The sequence below is a fragment of the Nuphar pumila genome, chromosome 11 (assembly GCF_984573655.1).
Source record: "Nuphar pumila chromosome 11, dmNupPumi1.hap1.1, whole genome shotgun sequence".
NCBI classification, from domain to species: Eukaryota; Viridiplantae; Streptophyta; class Magnoliopsida; order Nymphaeales; family Nymphaeaceae; genus Nuphar; species Nuphar pumila.
Genome location: NC_143259.1, coordinates 91,429,545 through 91,445,120, shown reverse-complemented (window position 1 = coordinate 91,445,120; position 15,576 = coordinate 91,429,545). Strand labels below are relative to the sequence as shown.

General features: G+C 36.8%; 1 protein-coding gene across 1 annotated transcript in view; it reads left to right on the top strand.

The window, feature by feature from the left end:
• The window catches only part of LOC149822499 (dual specificity protein kinase YAK1 homolog), a 58,076-nt gene extending 45,244 nt beyond the window's left edge, over positions 1 to 12,832 (top strand). Inside the window, exon 15 of the mRNA XM_089981583.1 lies at positions 12,622 to 12,832. The gene's annotated coding sequence lies outside the window, so the exon portion shown is untranslated. The remainder of the gene's footprint in view (positions 1 to 12,621) is intronic.
• The last annotated feature ends 2,744 nt before the right edge of the window (positions 12,833 to 15,576 follow it).

The following is a 15,576-nucleotide window of genomic DNA, read 5'->3' as shown; positions in this document are numbered from 1 at the left end:
TCGATAATCTTTTTAAGATGGGGGCAATCTACCAATGATTGCAGCCACCTGCAATGATTCATCAAGGTTCATACCCCCATACTTGATCTGATTAGACAAGATTTGCATCTCATGGACTTGAAGTAGTAGTGGCTTATCATCGAAGAATTTGAAATTCATATACTTGTTAACTAAAAACTTATGATTTCCTGCATCCTCTGTTTTGTACTTGCTTTCAAGTACTTTATGCAACTTTTTTGCTGTGATGACTTTTGAGTAGAGGTCAAACAAGGTGTCCGAGAGTGCATTCATAAGTGTTCGCGACACATGAAATCATCCTACTTTCACTTTAATCTCCTGCGGTTTTCAACAATGATTTTATCCTCTCGTTCTTCTTGATAGTCTTTCGTGAGCACGTACACCACTTTTGCAATCATGAGGAAGATGAACACCTTGTATTGTTATCGTTTAAAATTAGTGCCATCGAACTGGGGCAACTTTGACAACTCCTGGTTTCTAACCTTTACAGTCGTCATTTGCAGGATTGTCACTTGAAAATTATTTGAAATTATACCTGATTTAGTGGATATGGCAACTGAGATTGAACCAGTGAGCTCGAAAGCATACGAAAACTCATTGTCTTTCAAGCAATAGTTGTCTTATTTAGAATCATCATCGGTATAATGGGTACTCGTGCAATTATGCTCCCAGAATACAACTGAGCTTTCGCCTTCTTGCGAATGATCGGACTATGCCCTGCACTGGGTGAGCCCAACAACCTTGACACAAACCACCTTGAACAACCTCTTGATTAGGGTTGAATCGGTATAGATACGAGTATAGATCCTAACTGGATTTGGGCTAACCAGATCAGGACCAAACAAATTTGGGCTAACTAAATCTAAGTTAATTGTATCAAGATAGCAACTGGATTTGGATTTGAACTTTAAACTTTGAAAACCAAAAGAGGAGAGAGAGAACAAAGCTCGTCAAGAGAGCATAGAGCACTCATGGGAGGAAAGGAGAGAATGAGATCAATGAAATGAGAGAGGGTTGAGGTTTATATAGGCCCCAAGCCACCCATAAAGGTCATAAATAGGCCTTTAATAGGTCTAAACTGCTAACAATAAGTAAGCATGGTTGGCAAAAACGGTCTGTCATCAATGTCCAAAATAGTTGTTTCAAGTACTAAAAAGATAAGTGAAAGACCAAACCCAAACTCCAAGATTCAAAGGGTATTGTCAAGATCTAAAAATAAGTTTTGCACAAGCCCAAGATTGTCTCAAGTACTAAAAAGATAAGTCAAAGACCAAACCCAAACCAAAAGGTCAAGGTCAAGATTCGAGAATAATTGATGCAAGCCTAAGATCTAATGCCCTTGAGGGCCTTGACTTTAAGGCATCACCTGTTTAGGATAAGGGCTAAACTTTTGTAGAGAACCCACTACCTATAAAAAAATTAAAGCAAAAACTTTGCAATAGTTTTGAGCCAAAATCCAACAAAAGTTTGGCATCTTATCAACTTCCCCTTGATCCAACAGTTACGGTAGTTCTCGAAGAATCGGAGATAGGCTACCATGCATGTGTGCGTGAACTATTTTGGTCTTGATGATTTTACCTTTTTATCACTTACAAAATGAGGCACCTTGGTCAAACCATTTGTCTAAGTTATCGCCTGAAAAAATTAGGTGACTTCGTGATTTCAACCCAACAAAGGAGCAAATTTGTCAAGAAAATAGTAAATTGGCTATGTTTGTTATATTTTTTAGTTGGTGGTTAGATATGATATTACGATAAAATTTAGTGTCATCTATATCATTGTTTTTACTATCTTTTGGAGTATTGTCGGAGATAGTGGTGTCAATAGGTGGGGGCACGACTTAGTCCCCGCCCATACCAGATCTGGCTGACTGGCAAGGTTAGGGTTTGGTAAAAAAAGGGTTTGAATTAACTATTCAGTTTGGACCTATAAGGCCTGGTTAGTGTACGGAGCAGGGTATGGTTTAAAAAACCCTACCCAAAACCTGGGTTCTACCTGAGTTCTGATTGAGATCCTCAATTTTTAAAAAATATTATTTTATCAGGTATGCATTGAGTCTGGCTTATCAGATCCAGGTGCTATGAAAGAGCCGGTCAGACTCCAGTCCAGACCCAATACCAGAACACAGTTGGACCTGGGTCTAGACCCACCCAATTGTGGTAGAGGCTTGACCCGTTGGCACCCCTACCTGGAGGCCAATCAGTGGTCATAGTAAAATCGTCTGCAGTTCAACCTCACTTTTTTTTTCCATTGAGCATCCTCTTCTGTCCCACAATTCTCTCTTCTGTTTCTTCTTCATTCCCTTCTACTTTAGAGGCTGTTTGAAGGTATCCATATTGGAATTACCTCTTAAAATTGATGCTACCAAGCTGGATCAGTTTTTCATTCCTAATGTCAAACTCATAATTTAAAACTTACAATAATGCACTTTTATAATATATGCGGCCCCAAGCTTTCAAATATCTTTATTTTACTCAATATATTCAACCTGTTTTGTATGACAAAAATGATATGTTTCTCGAAATGTTTTACAATTTTTGAAATCTGCTCGATGTTCAAATTTACAATTTTTTTTATATAAAAGAATCTTTTGACCTTTCACGTAAGTGATTTTTCTTAAGATATTCAAACTTCTTTTCAAATATCTGAATATGTTTCTCTCAAATATGTACATTTACTTTCACACATTTGCGAATGTCTACCTACTTGTGCCCCTTACGTGATTTTATTAAAAGGAGACCGGTACATTTTTTTGATATTTGCAACCATGAGTTGCAAATGTTTCTAAAATATGTGCACCTTTTTTAACTAAATACTCTCACATTTGTGAATGTCCTGACCTTTTGCATATGTGAATGTTCTTACTCATTGTGAATGTTCTCCTGCGTATACCCTTTATACGATTTTAGTAAAAAGAGTTTGCACATGTTGGAGACCTTTTACAATAAAAAAATTTACAAATTTGGATATGGGAAGGATTTCAAAAATTGTGAGGCATTTCAGTAAACATGTTAGTTTTTATGCACGGTCATTTTTCGTAGTTTAAATTCATCTTAAGTATCAAATGAGCTATCTGAACGGCTTGTGCTATCGTAATTGAGGGGCAAGTGAATTTCATTTCTCTTATTTTTTATTATTATTTTGAAGTTAAATTTGATTGAGGGTTAAATGAAATGGACGATTGGATCACACTATCATAACCGAGGGTCTTGGTTCAATTCCCTAGGAGTTATCCCCCAGCTTGTCTATTAAAAAAAGTTAAATTTGATTTAGCCGTTCCAAATGTCAAAACTAGGGCTGTTAACGCTATCTGACCTGCAATGGATCTAGATGGGCTTAAACCGAACCTAGTTCGATTTAATGTATTATTGTGGGTTCAGATATGGTCTGACCAAACCTAGCCTCGGCACAACCAGATAAATAGCACAAACCAGTTATGGCCAAGACTTATTTTTATATATTTTACATTGAAAAATAGTAGATCTTGCTTGAGGCTAAAGTCAAATATGGGTTTATTATGAATTTTTTTAAACCAAATAGATCTATATAATATACAGTTTTTGTAGGTCTGACCCCAGAAACGGATCTTATCAACCCTGATTTGGATCAAATTCGGGTCTCACTCAGCATTAGCGCTGGTAAACAAGCTGAACGAACCGAACACAAGGCTCGTTTACCACTGGACCAGGCTCGAGCTCCGCCTCGTGCTCATGTTCGTGCATAGAAAAATATTTCATCCTACTTTACGCTCAAGTCAAACCTAGGTTTATTATGAAATTTTTGAACCAAATGGATCTATATAATATACGGTTTTTATAGGTCCAACTTGATTAACTAACCGAACTTTTATCACTACTCCAGAACCCGACTTTATCAAACTAATTTGGATCAAATTCAGGTCATACTCGACATTAGGGTTGGTAAATGAGCCGCACTTTATGTTCAGGCTTGGCTCATTTACCACTGGACCAAGCTCAGGCTGGTGCATATCATTGAAAAATAGTGTAGATCTTATTTGAGGCTCAAGTCAAATCTGGGTTTATTACGACAAGAAATAAGTTAGGGAAGCAGACCCTCAAAGCTTGATCCTTCATCCAAATATCCTATCAAAAGCTCGTACAACAGCCATCCCCCAAGTCCACCTTGGTGAATTCCAAAAAAAAATGGTAAGACTAATCAAACCTATTTCAATAATCCAGAACTGGGTTGGATCAAATACATTAGGGTTGATGAATGAGCTGAACAAACCAACACTACAAGAAAATAGGTGATTAGCGATGGAATTTAGCGACAGAATAATTTCGTCGCTAGTTAGCGACAGATTAACGAGAGAAACACATCTGTCGCTATAATCAATGGAATTTATGAAAATAGCGATGAAATATATCTTCTCGCAAAATCTGTCGCTAACTAGCGACGAAATGTCCGTGAATTTGATTTACGACGGCTTAGCGACGGAATTAATCTGTCGCTAATTGTCGATAAACCTAATCCCAGAACCCTTTTCCTTTTCTTCTTTCGCTGCTCTCGCTCCCGTCGTTCGTCGTTCGCCCGCTCCCGCCGTTCGCCGTTTGCCGGCCCCACCGTCCGCCGGCCCCGCCGTTCGCCGCCGCCCGAAGACAGGTATTAAGGGGGTCAGTTGTATTGCGTTTTCCGGCAAGGGGTTAACCCCCTGCTGTTCCGGCAGGGGGTCGACCCCCTGCGGTTTCTGGCAGGGGGTTGACCCCCTGTGTTCCTGCAAGGGGTTGACTACCTGCGGTTTCTGTAGGTCATTGGGTATTGGGCTTCTCAAGGCCTATGCAAAATGTTTTCATTTGCCTCGGGTTTTTTTTTTTTTGACTTTATTTTAAAACAGTGTTTTTTTGTGCAGATTTCGCAACAGAACCAGCTTGTGCTCAGCCACCCGTGGTAAGTACGTGACAAAAAGAATGCAAATCGGGTAAATACCCGTGGTGAGTAAGTGATGCAAGCGTATCACATGTTATTTAATTTATTAGATGTAACACTTTATTGTTCACACACTCACTTAGTTGTTGATATTTAGGGTTGCTTTGTTGGAGTTTGGAGATCATGCTAAGCATGATTTTAATGTATGAATATGGAAGTGTTCTTATTTTTTGAGTACGGAGTCCATGCTAGGCATGGTAGTAGTTAGTAGAATATTGAAGTGTGTTTGCTGCAGGTACATGTCTGACATTTATTTGATATGAATGATTACGATGTATTGCAATGTTTGGTGTAATTGTATCCATGTTTGCATGTAGTTACTTTCAATTTGATTATGGCTTTCATGTGAAATTGTATAATGAAAGCATGCTTTAAATGATTGTATCGTGTCATTAATAGTTTGCACGTGAAAATATTAAGTTATCAATGCATGCATCATAATTCTTGTTATTGTATGACATCATATATTGCATGATAAGTTTGATATTTTCTTCATCATAGCATTCTGATAGTTCTCTTTTAATTGGTTAGGTTATTATTCGTAACATCATAAAAAAATGACTGCAAACCGTGAATAGATGTACCGTAGGATAGTGGACAATGAGTTATCGCATGAATATATGGATGGTGTTGAAAGTTTTATTGAATTTGCAACGGCAAGTATCAGTACAGTGGATCCCACAGGTCGGATTAGGTGTCCCTGCAAGATTTGTAAGAATAATCGATTTGTAGAACCTCATGGCGTTAGACATCACCTATAAAGGAAGGGTTTTGTGAGTGATTATCAGAATTGGACGTTTCATGGAGAAGAATTTAGAAACAATTTTGATGCACGGGTGAATGTAGTGCACGATAATCCATATATAGATTTGATATTTGATGCCGCAGGAACAAAATTGGGTTCTGCTATGAGTCTTAGTGATGTAAGAACTGTCGTAGATGAAGAATCCCAAACGATGCAGCTAGTAGATTTTAGGATTTACTTAGAAATGCTGATGAGCCACTTTTGAACGGTTGCGAGAGTCACACTATCTTGTCTGCAGTTCTTCAACTAATGAATTTGAAGTCCGAGTATAATCTGAGTCAATCATATTTTGACCGTTTGTGCATGATTGTGAAGAGTATGTTGCCCAAAGATGAGAAATTGCCACAAAATTTCTATAATGCAAAAGTTATGGTCAACGCTCTAAGTATGGGGTACAAAAAGATTGATGATTGTCCAAATTACTGCATGTATTTCAAGGAGCAGGAAAACACCATATCATGCCTGTCATGTGGGCATCCTCGGTTCAAGCCAAAGATAAGAGGCAATGGTAGCACGAGATCAAAGGAAGTTTCATACAAGTCGCTCTGCTACTTTCCTATCATTCCTAGATTGCAACGATTGTATATGTCTTCAAGGACAGCTAAACACATGAGATGGCATGCAAATAAAGTTTGACACGATGAAAACAAGTCACGCATCTTTTTGACGCTGAAGCTTGGAAGCACTTTGATCGTACTCATCAGAACTTCGCAATGGAAGTGTGAAATGTTAGACTCAGTCTATGTACAGATGGATTTAATCCATTTGGGGGTAGATCAACTTCATACTCATGCTGGCCAGTATTTGTAACTCCATACAACCTTTCACCAAGCTTGTGTATGAAACATCCAAATCTTTTCTTGTCTTTGTTGATCCCTGGTTCGACCTCACCTGGCCAAAATCTTGATGTATATTTAAGGTCATTGATTGATGAACTAAAAGTACTGTAGGATGATGGTGTTACCACGTATGATGCCCACAAAAAACAAAATTTCAACATGAAGGTCGTCGTTTTATGGACAATCAGTGACTTCCTTGCATATGGTATGCTATCTGGTTGGAGCACACATGGGAGGTTGGCATGTCCGTACTGCATGGAGGATTTCAAAGCTTTTAGATTGACGCATGGAAGGAAGTCTTGCTAATTTGAGTGTCATCGTCGATTTTTACCCAACGACCATCCGTTCCGACGACAAAAGAATGTGTTTAAAGCAGGCACAACTAAAATGGAAGGTCCATCCACAAGATTGTCTGGCATAGAGATTCTAAGAAGATTGCGATACTTTCCAGATGTATTAACAGATGCCCGCAGTCCTACACCCTTCCGTGGATTTGAGAAGGATCACAATTGGACGAAGAAATCTATTTTTTGGGAACTACCGTATTGGCCGACCCTATTGATACGACATAATTTGGATGTGATGCATGTGGAGAAAAATGTGTTTGGTAATGTGTTCAATACAATAATGAATGTTAAAGGGAAAACGAAGGATAATTCGAAGGCCTGTATGGATTTAAAAGTAATATGTAAAAGACCAGAATTGGAACTCAAAGAGTATAATGTCAAAGTACTGAAACCAAAGGCAAAGTACATGCTTGGACCTGATCAAATAAAACATGCATGTCAATGGTTGAGACAATTGAGATTTCCAGATGGATATGTCTCTAACATTGCTCGGACTGTGAAGATTGACGATGGACAGTTATATGGGTTGAAGAGCCATGATTGTCATATCTTTATGCAACGATTGATACCCCTGGCATTCCATGATATGTTAGACAAACCTATATGGGGAGTATTGTCTGAGTTGAGTGGATTTTTTAGAACATTGTGCGCATCGGAAGTCGTAGTATCTGATGTAAAGAATCTCGAGGACTCTATCATCACCATTGTTTGTCTGCTAAAAAAGATATTTCTACCAACATTTTTCGATGTTATGGAACATTTGATCATACATTTGCCATATGAACTAAGGGTTGGTGGCCCTGTGCAATATCGATGGATGTACTCATTTGAAATGTATATGTTTTTTTTATATTTGTCTCTTTAATGACAACTATTTAAAATTTGAAATGTATATTTTTGCCAGATGCATGTCTGACCTCAAAAAAAAGGTTCGTAATAAAGCAAGAGTAAAAGACTCTATTTGTGAGGCATACACTTTAGAAGAGATTTCAAATTTCTCATCTATGTACTTTGAACCTCACATTCCAACACGTTACACATGCTCGTCCTGTAACGATGATGAAGAACAAGTAACTGTAGCTGACAAGCTGTCGATATTTCAACCACTTGGCCATGCATTTGGTAGTTGTCGATCAAGGCTCTTGACAGATCGAGAGCAAGATGCAACACACATATATATTCTTTTTAATTGCTCAGTGATCGACCCATACATCGAGTAAGTATATGTAGATGCAACACAATTATAAATCCTTTTATGTTCTATACGTGCATCCATGGTTCGGTAATATAAGTATTTGTGGTTTGCAGACGATTTGATCTGGAGTTGCAAAGAGAAGTTTCACATCTCACTGATGCAGAAGTACAAAAAGAACGTGAAACTAAGTTTGTGGAGTGGTTGAAACAATTGATAAAGACGCTAACATAAATTTTGTACTTGTAAACAACACTAAGTTACTTAATTGGTCGTGATCATAATCATTATTTATGTCTGTGCGTAGGTCCTCCATGATGATGTTAAAGATAAAGGAATATGTGATTTAGAAAATGGTCCGACCAAAGTTGTGCAATGCTACAACAGGTACATCGTTAATGGTTATCGATTCCATACAAAAGATTACGGTATAAACAAATCAACTATGAATAGTGGCATGTGTGTCAAGGGTAGCAGCTACGGTGAAAATGAACATGATTACTATGGTGTTATAGAGAAAATAATGGAGTTGACTTACTTAGGCATAAATAATAGGGTAACTTTATTCAAGTGTTATTGGTTTGATCCAACTGCAATAAGACTCGACAAAGCTTCAGGCATTATGGAGGTGAATCATAAATCAAGGTTTGGAACATATGAACCATTCATATTAGCCTCGCAAGCTCAACAGGTTTATTATACTTCATATCCGAGTATAAAAAAGTCAGATAGAAATGAATGGTGGGCAGTTTGCAAGGTGAAGTCCAAACTATACCTTGAGTATGATCAGTTACAAGAAGACAAGTTAGCTGAAGACAATGATTACTATCAATCAGATGATATCTATGACTTCGCTTATGGTCACGATGTTGCGCATGATATGCATGTCATATCTCCATTGGCCGATGAAACATTCATAGAAGAATGTGATCCAAATGATGTATCAAGTGGATGGGTAAACAATGAAGAAGAAGAAGAAGAAGAATATGAAAGTCAAACAAGTTACGAGGAAGAATTCTCAAGCTAGTGAGCAAAATCATGTAAGAGAAACCTCTATTTGAATGCATTGCAATACTTGATGTGAATGATTTGAATTATTTGAATGTATTGTAATACTTGATGCGAATGAATGAGTTATATTGCAATACTTGATATGATTGATTTGAATTATTTGAATATATTGTAATACTTGATACGACATATTTGAATGCATTGCAATACTTGATATGAATGATTTGAATTATTTGAATGTATTGTAATACTTGATGTGAATGATTTGAATGCATTGCAATACTTGATGTGAATGACTAGAATGTATTGTAATACTTGATGTGAATGATTTGAATGATTTGAGTGTATTGTAATATTTGATGCGAATAAATGAGTTGTATTGTAATACTTGATGTGAATGATTTGAATGCATTGCAATACTTGATGTGAATGACTTGAATGTATTGTAATACTTGACGTGAATGATTTGAATGCATTGCAATACTTGATGTGAATGACTTGAATGTATTATAATACTTGATGTGAATGATTTGAATGCATTGCAATACTTGATGTGAATGACTTGAATGTATTATAATACTTGATGTGAATGACTTGAATTATTGTAATACTTGATGTGAATGACTTGAATTATTGTAATACTTGATGTGAATGACTTGAATGTATTGTAATACTTGATGCGAATGAATGAGTTGTATTGTACTTGATGTGAATGATTTGAATTATTTGAATGCATTGTAATACTTGTTGCGAATCGTTTGAATGTATTGCAATACTTGATGTGAATGATTTGAATGTATTGTAATACTTGATGCGAATTATTTGAATGTATTGTATGACATATGTTATTTGTTAGAATATGGTTCCTAGAGGTTACAGTGGTCGTTCATCCAGTAGTAGCCAGGCCCAACCTTCATCTTCACGGGCTTCTGTGATAGGTATATCATTTAACTAATTGGATGCTTGATTAGTTGAAATGTGCATTCTGAGAATTTCTAACATATTTTTTTACAGATGATGTTTCGTCTGTACACGACCCACCTACACCAGTTGATCACACAAGTCAGGAGCCAACACAGGAAACAGGGTCTTCTCAGTCTAGCACAAGAAGACTCATTCGAATAGTGTATATCGATAATCGACCGTAAGTATTTCGTTTTCAATTATTGCATATCTTATAAATATTTTATATTGATATTTATTGTGTACCAATTCATGTGCAGCACGAGGTTTGAGCCACAAGAAGTAGTACGCGAGATTAGGAATTCACTTCTTCAACATCTACCAGGACCAGTCGCTCAATGGAAAGAGTACCCAAAATAGGTGATAGATAGATTGTGGTTCTCATTTACGGTATACAGTTGTTTCTCATAGTTAATGTGTTTCCTATTTAAATTTTTTTTAGTCATGTCCACTAACTTTCTGAAAATATTTATAGGCTTCGAATCGCTTCACAACTACGGTGGAGGAAAATGATACAAGGAAGGTGTGACAGAAGGTGACTGTCAATCGATTTGAAGACATGTTGCACAATATAAAGACTGCAGCAAAAAAAATATCTGGCGAAATAGATGATCCACTACAGTGGAAGGGCCATGGCCCTATTACTATCAGGAGAGATTATTGGGATGGAATGCGTGATAAGTGAGCGGGGGATGCATTTCGAAATCGCTCTGCGAAGGCTGCACAAAATCGAGCGAAAATGCCTGAAGCCCATCTACACACAGGTGAATCTAAGACATTTAGGAGCCACCTGAAGAAAATGGTAACTCATCAATATATAATATTAATTTTATAAGTATTTTTGCAAACTTGTTAACTAAATCATTTATCATTTAACTTCGCAGGAAGCAGAAAAATGAGGCATTGTACCATATAAGGATGTGTTTGTTGAAACATATAAACGGAAGACCACGAGAGACTTCGTATCAGAGAAGGCGAGAATGACAACGGTATGTATTTATTCTATTAATAATCATTGCAATATGCAAGTTATCATAATGTTATCATTAATTATTAATACATACTTTAAACATTATTTTGTAGGAGACATATGAGCAACAGATGGTAGAGCGATATGGCGATGACGCTACTCAGCATCCATCATTTGATCCTGCAGCATGGGTGACTGTAACAGGTGAACCCAAAAAGGGTCGTGTGTTCGGGTTTGGGAGTAATATGAACACTTCACCTGTTATTGCTTCTTCCAGTTACGGCTCACAGACTTCTTTCGCCGACATAAGCTCCAAGCAACAGACTATTCTTTCTGGTGATGATGTACGTCAGATCGTTAAGGACAAAATGCGTGACTGCTTCCATGAAACTGTCGCCGACATTCTCTGAGATGAGTTCAACAGTTTTTTGCTGAACAGAGGAACTTTGATTGTAGGTCCCTCTCAGGTATGAAAGTTTCATGCAATATATTGCATGTCGTTAGATTTCATGTAACTTTGATTGCCTTAACATATTCAGTTTTTGTTGACTGCCTTAGAACACATATGGGCATGTTATAATCACATATTCAGTTTTTTGACTGTCGTATAATACATATGAGCATGCTAGAATCATATATAAAGCTTTTTAACTGCCTTAGAGCACATATGAGCATGGTAAAATCACATATAGAGTTTTTCTGACTGCCTTAGAACACATATGAGCATGATCGAATCATATATATAACTTTTTGCCTGCCTTAGAGCACATATGAGCATAGTAGAATCACATATAGAGTTTTTTGCATGCCTTAGAGCATATATGAGCATGATAGAATCACATATAGAGTTTTTCTGCCTGCCTTAGAACACATATGAGCATGCTAGAATCACATATAAAGTTTTTTTGACTGTCTTAGAACACATATGAGCATGCTATAATCACACATTCAGTTTTTTGACTGTCTTAAAACACATATGAGCATGCTAGAATTGCATATAGAGTTTTTTACTGCCTTAGAACACATATAATTCATGATAGAATCACATATAAAGTTTTTTGCTTTGCCTGCCTTAGAGCACATATGAGCATGATAGAATCACATATAGAGTTTTTTTGACTGCCTTAGAACACATATGGGCATGCTATAATCACATATTCAATTTTTTGACTGGCTTAGAACACATATGAGCATGATTGAATCACATATATAGCTTTTTGCCTGCCTTAGAGCACATATGAGCATAGTAGAATCACATATAGAGTTTTTCTAGCTGCCTTAGAACATATATGAGTATTATATAATCACCTATAGAGTTTTTTTACTGCCTTGGAACACATATCATTCATGATAGAATCACATATAGAGTTTTTTGCCTACCTTAGAGCACATATGAGCATGATAGAATCACATATAAAAATTTTTTACTGCCTTAGAACACATATGAGCACATGATAGAATCACATATAGTGTATAATTTATTTCAATATATTTTGTTTATCAATACTGACTGTTCTTTTCTTGTGTAGGTTGCTAGCGATAATCAGCGTAGCGGAGCTGAAGGGACAGATCAAGGCAATGAACAAGAAGACGCACAAAATCTTGACGATGATTAGATTAATGTGTTGAAGAAGTTCTATTTTTTTTTGTTTCGAAATTATAATTGTTGAATTGTAAATAATTAAACTTGTTAATTTTAAAGTGGAACGATTAATTGTTGTAGATTCCTTTTATATGAAATTTTATGTGTACTTTGCTTTTTATTTACAGGAAATATAAATTGTAGCGTTCTCGATATTTAATTTTCAAATTATTTTTTTTATTTTTTTTCAAGTTTGCGACGGATATATCCGTCGCTATACATAGAATTTAGCGACGGCTTAGCGACAGATGTAAATTCGTTGCCAAGCCGAGGTCGTCGTTTAGTACCTGCAGATTTGCGACGGAATACGTCGTTCGTTATTTCGTCGCAATTAGCGACGGAACTGGCGACGGAGTTTTTCCACCGCCAGTTAGCGTCGAAAAATTCGCGACGTAAGTTGTCCATCGCCTCTTCGTCGCTAAGCCGGTTAGCGACGGAGTAGCGACGGAATGAGGTCGTCGCTAATCCACTGCTTTGTTGTGGTGCAAACACTTTGTGTTTGGGCTTGGCTTGTTTATCATTGCACCGAGCTCGGGCTTGGGTTCGCGCCAGTGCATTAAAAAATAGTAGATCTTACTCGTGGCTCAAGTCATATATGGGTTTATTATGAAAAATTTTAAACCAATTGAATCTATATGATATACGATTTTTGTAAGTCAGACTTGTTTAACTAAGCGAACCTGTGTCGTTGCTATAAAACTTGACTTATCGTTCTTGATTTAGATTGAATTCAGGTCATACTCGACATTATGGTAGGTCAACGAGCCAAACAAACCAAAACACTTGGTGCTTGTTCTTGGCTCCTTTATCTCTGGACCAAGCTTGGGCTTGTTCTTCTGCTCGTGTCTAGCAGAGCCTCAAGCTTGGCTCGTCCTAGAGGCTTGAGTTGAACCAGCCAAACATGAACTTGCTCATGTAAAAAGAATGATATGTGTTATAGAATAAAACAGTAAAATTTGGACCTTGAACCTTTAGGTTAAGAGAGCCACCTACTCAAACAAGCTATTACACACTATTTTTTGTCATATATTATACATGAAAGTTGTATATTTTAGCTACACGAGCTTAACACCCTTTGTTGGTTATTGACTAGTTTAAGCTAAATGAGTTGTTCATGGCTTAGATCACTAGTTATATAAACCAAATACGATCAAGTTGGCAATGGTTATTGAATAGTTTAAGCTAAATGAGTTGTTCATGGCTTAGATCACTAGTTATTGACTAGTTTAAGCTAAATGATTTTTTATTTTTTCTTAGTTTTTCTTGGGCTAGGTCAGGGAATCTCTTCCCCTATTACTAAGGGTATATTGGTAGGCTTTCAATTGATAAGACCCTACGTGCATCGGAGAGTATACTATGGTTGTGCCATGTCAAACTATAGTTGCCTCAAGTTAGAAAGGTTGAGCCTTTGTCAGGTCATCAGAGCAATTGCTTGGAAAGGTTGAAGTTTGTTACCCTCGTGGGTAAAGAACTCCTGGTTAAAATCTGTAATATATTTTTTTTAGGTCACATCTAACATAAAAAAAAGTTAAAATATTTCATAAGAAAAGAAAATGTTGCCTATAAGAAGTTTTGACATAAGAACTTTTTCAAATGAAAAAAAATTTGCTTTCTTTTTTTTTTTAAGAAAATTCTAATTAGAATCTCTCTCTCTCTTTGTTAGAGGAAGATGGAGAGAAAGTACCAACTGGGGCTCCACTTGTCTGGTAGGAGCAGCTAGTGCGCGTCACCTTGTGTTGGGATGTTGCAAGTTCAAATCCCAGTAGTATCGATGTATAACTGGTAGGGGTCTACCTAACCCCAACTTGCCTTTCAAAAAAAAAAAAAGATTGGGAGAAAGAAATTGATTGAACCTTCTTTTCACACACATATATAGAGAGAGAAAAATTGGTAAGTGTTAAATGAAATATGCTAAATGGGTTTTATGCACTTCTAATATTTTTTCGCAGTTTCGACCCCATAAATGTGCTAGGCATGATTTATGAGGAATCAACACCTGAATCATGTGTTTTCGATGAAAATAATAATAATTGGAGCCTCAAAAAGATTTTGGACCATTGATTTTTCAAACACTTCAAGAGCTTATCCCAATAAAATCAAGTACATAGATGACATATGTACGGTCATAATTTTAAAATAAAAGAAAAAATCTGAAAAAACTCATTTAACATGTTTCACTTAGTATATTTCATTTGGCACATTACTATATATATATATATATGATTGTGGTCGTCCATCACTAGGTGTGATGGATGACCACTTTCCAAAAAACACGTTTTTGCATTTTAGCATCTTTAGCGGCGCTAAACATCTTTTTACAAAAGATGTGTACGTCCCCTAAGCCCGAATAATGATGCTTTAAAGCGTCGCTAAAGGTCCTGGTGGAATCGAGACCTCTGCTAAAGCTTAAAACTCTCAAAAACAGCATTTTTGAGAGTTTTTTTGGGCGATGTCCATCCATCACAGGCGTTATGGACAGCCATGCTCGTTCCACTGCAGTTGCGCACCTAAGGGTTGCACATCTCTCTCTCTCTCTATCTATCTATCTATATATATATATATATATATATATATATATATGGGTCTGTGCTAAACCACATTGGTGCTAAAGCGTACTGACTATCCATGCGCATGTTGATGGAATGCAAAAAACATGTCAAAAATGTCATTTTTTTGGCAAGGACCTCTATTGGCCCCTTGCCCAAATATCATGTTTTTGGTGCGACTTTTAAATTTTTTGTGCGTTGACTGTCCATCAAAGTGCATGATGGACCGTCAACGCACTTTAGCTCTGATATAACATTAACGAGGTTTAGCACAGATCCATTACTATATATATATA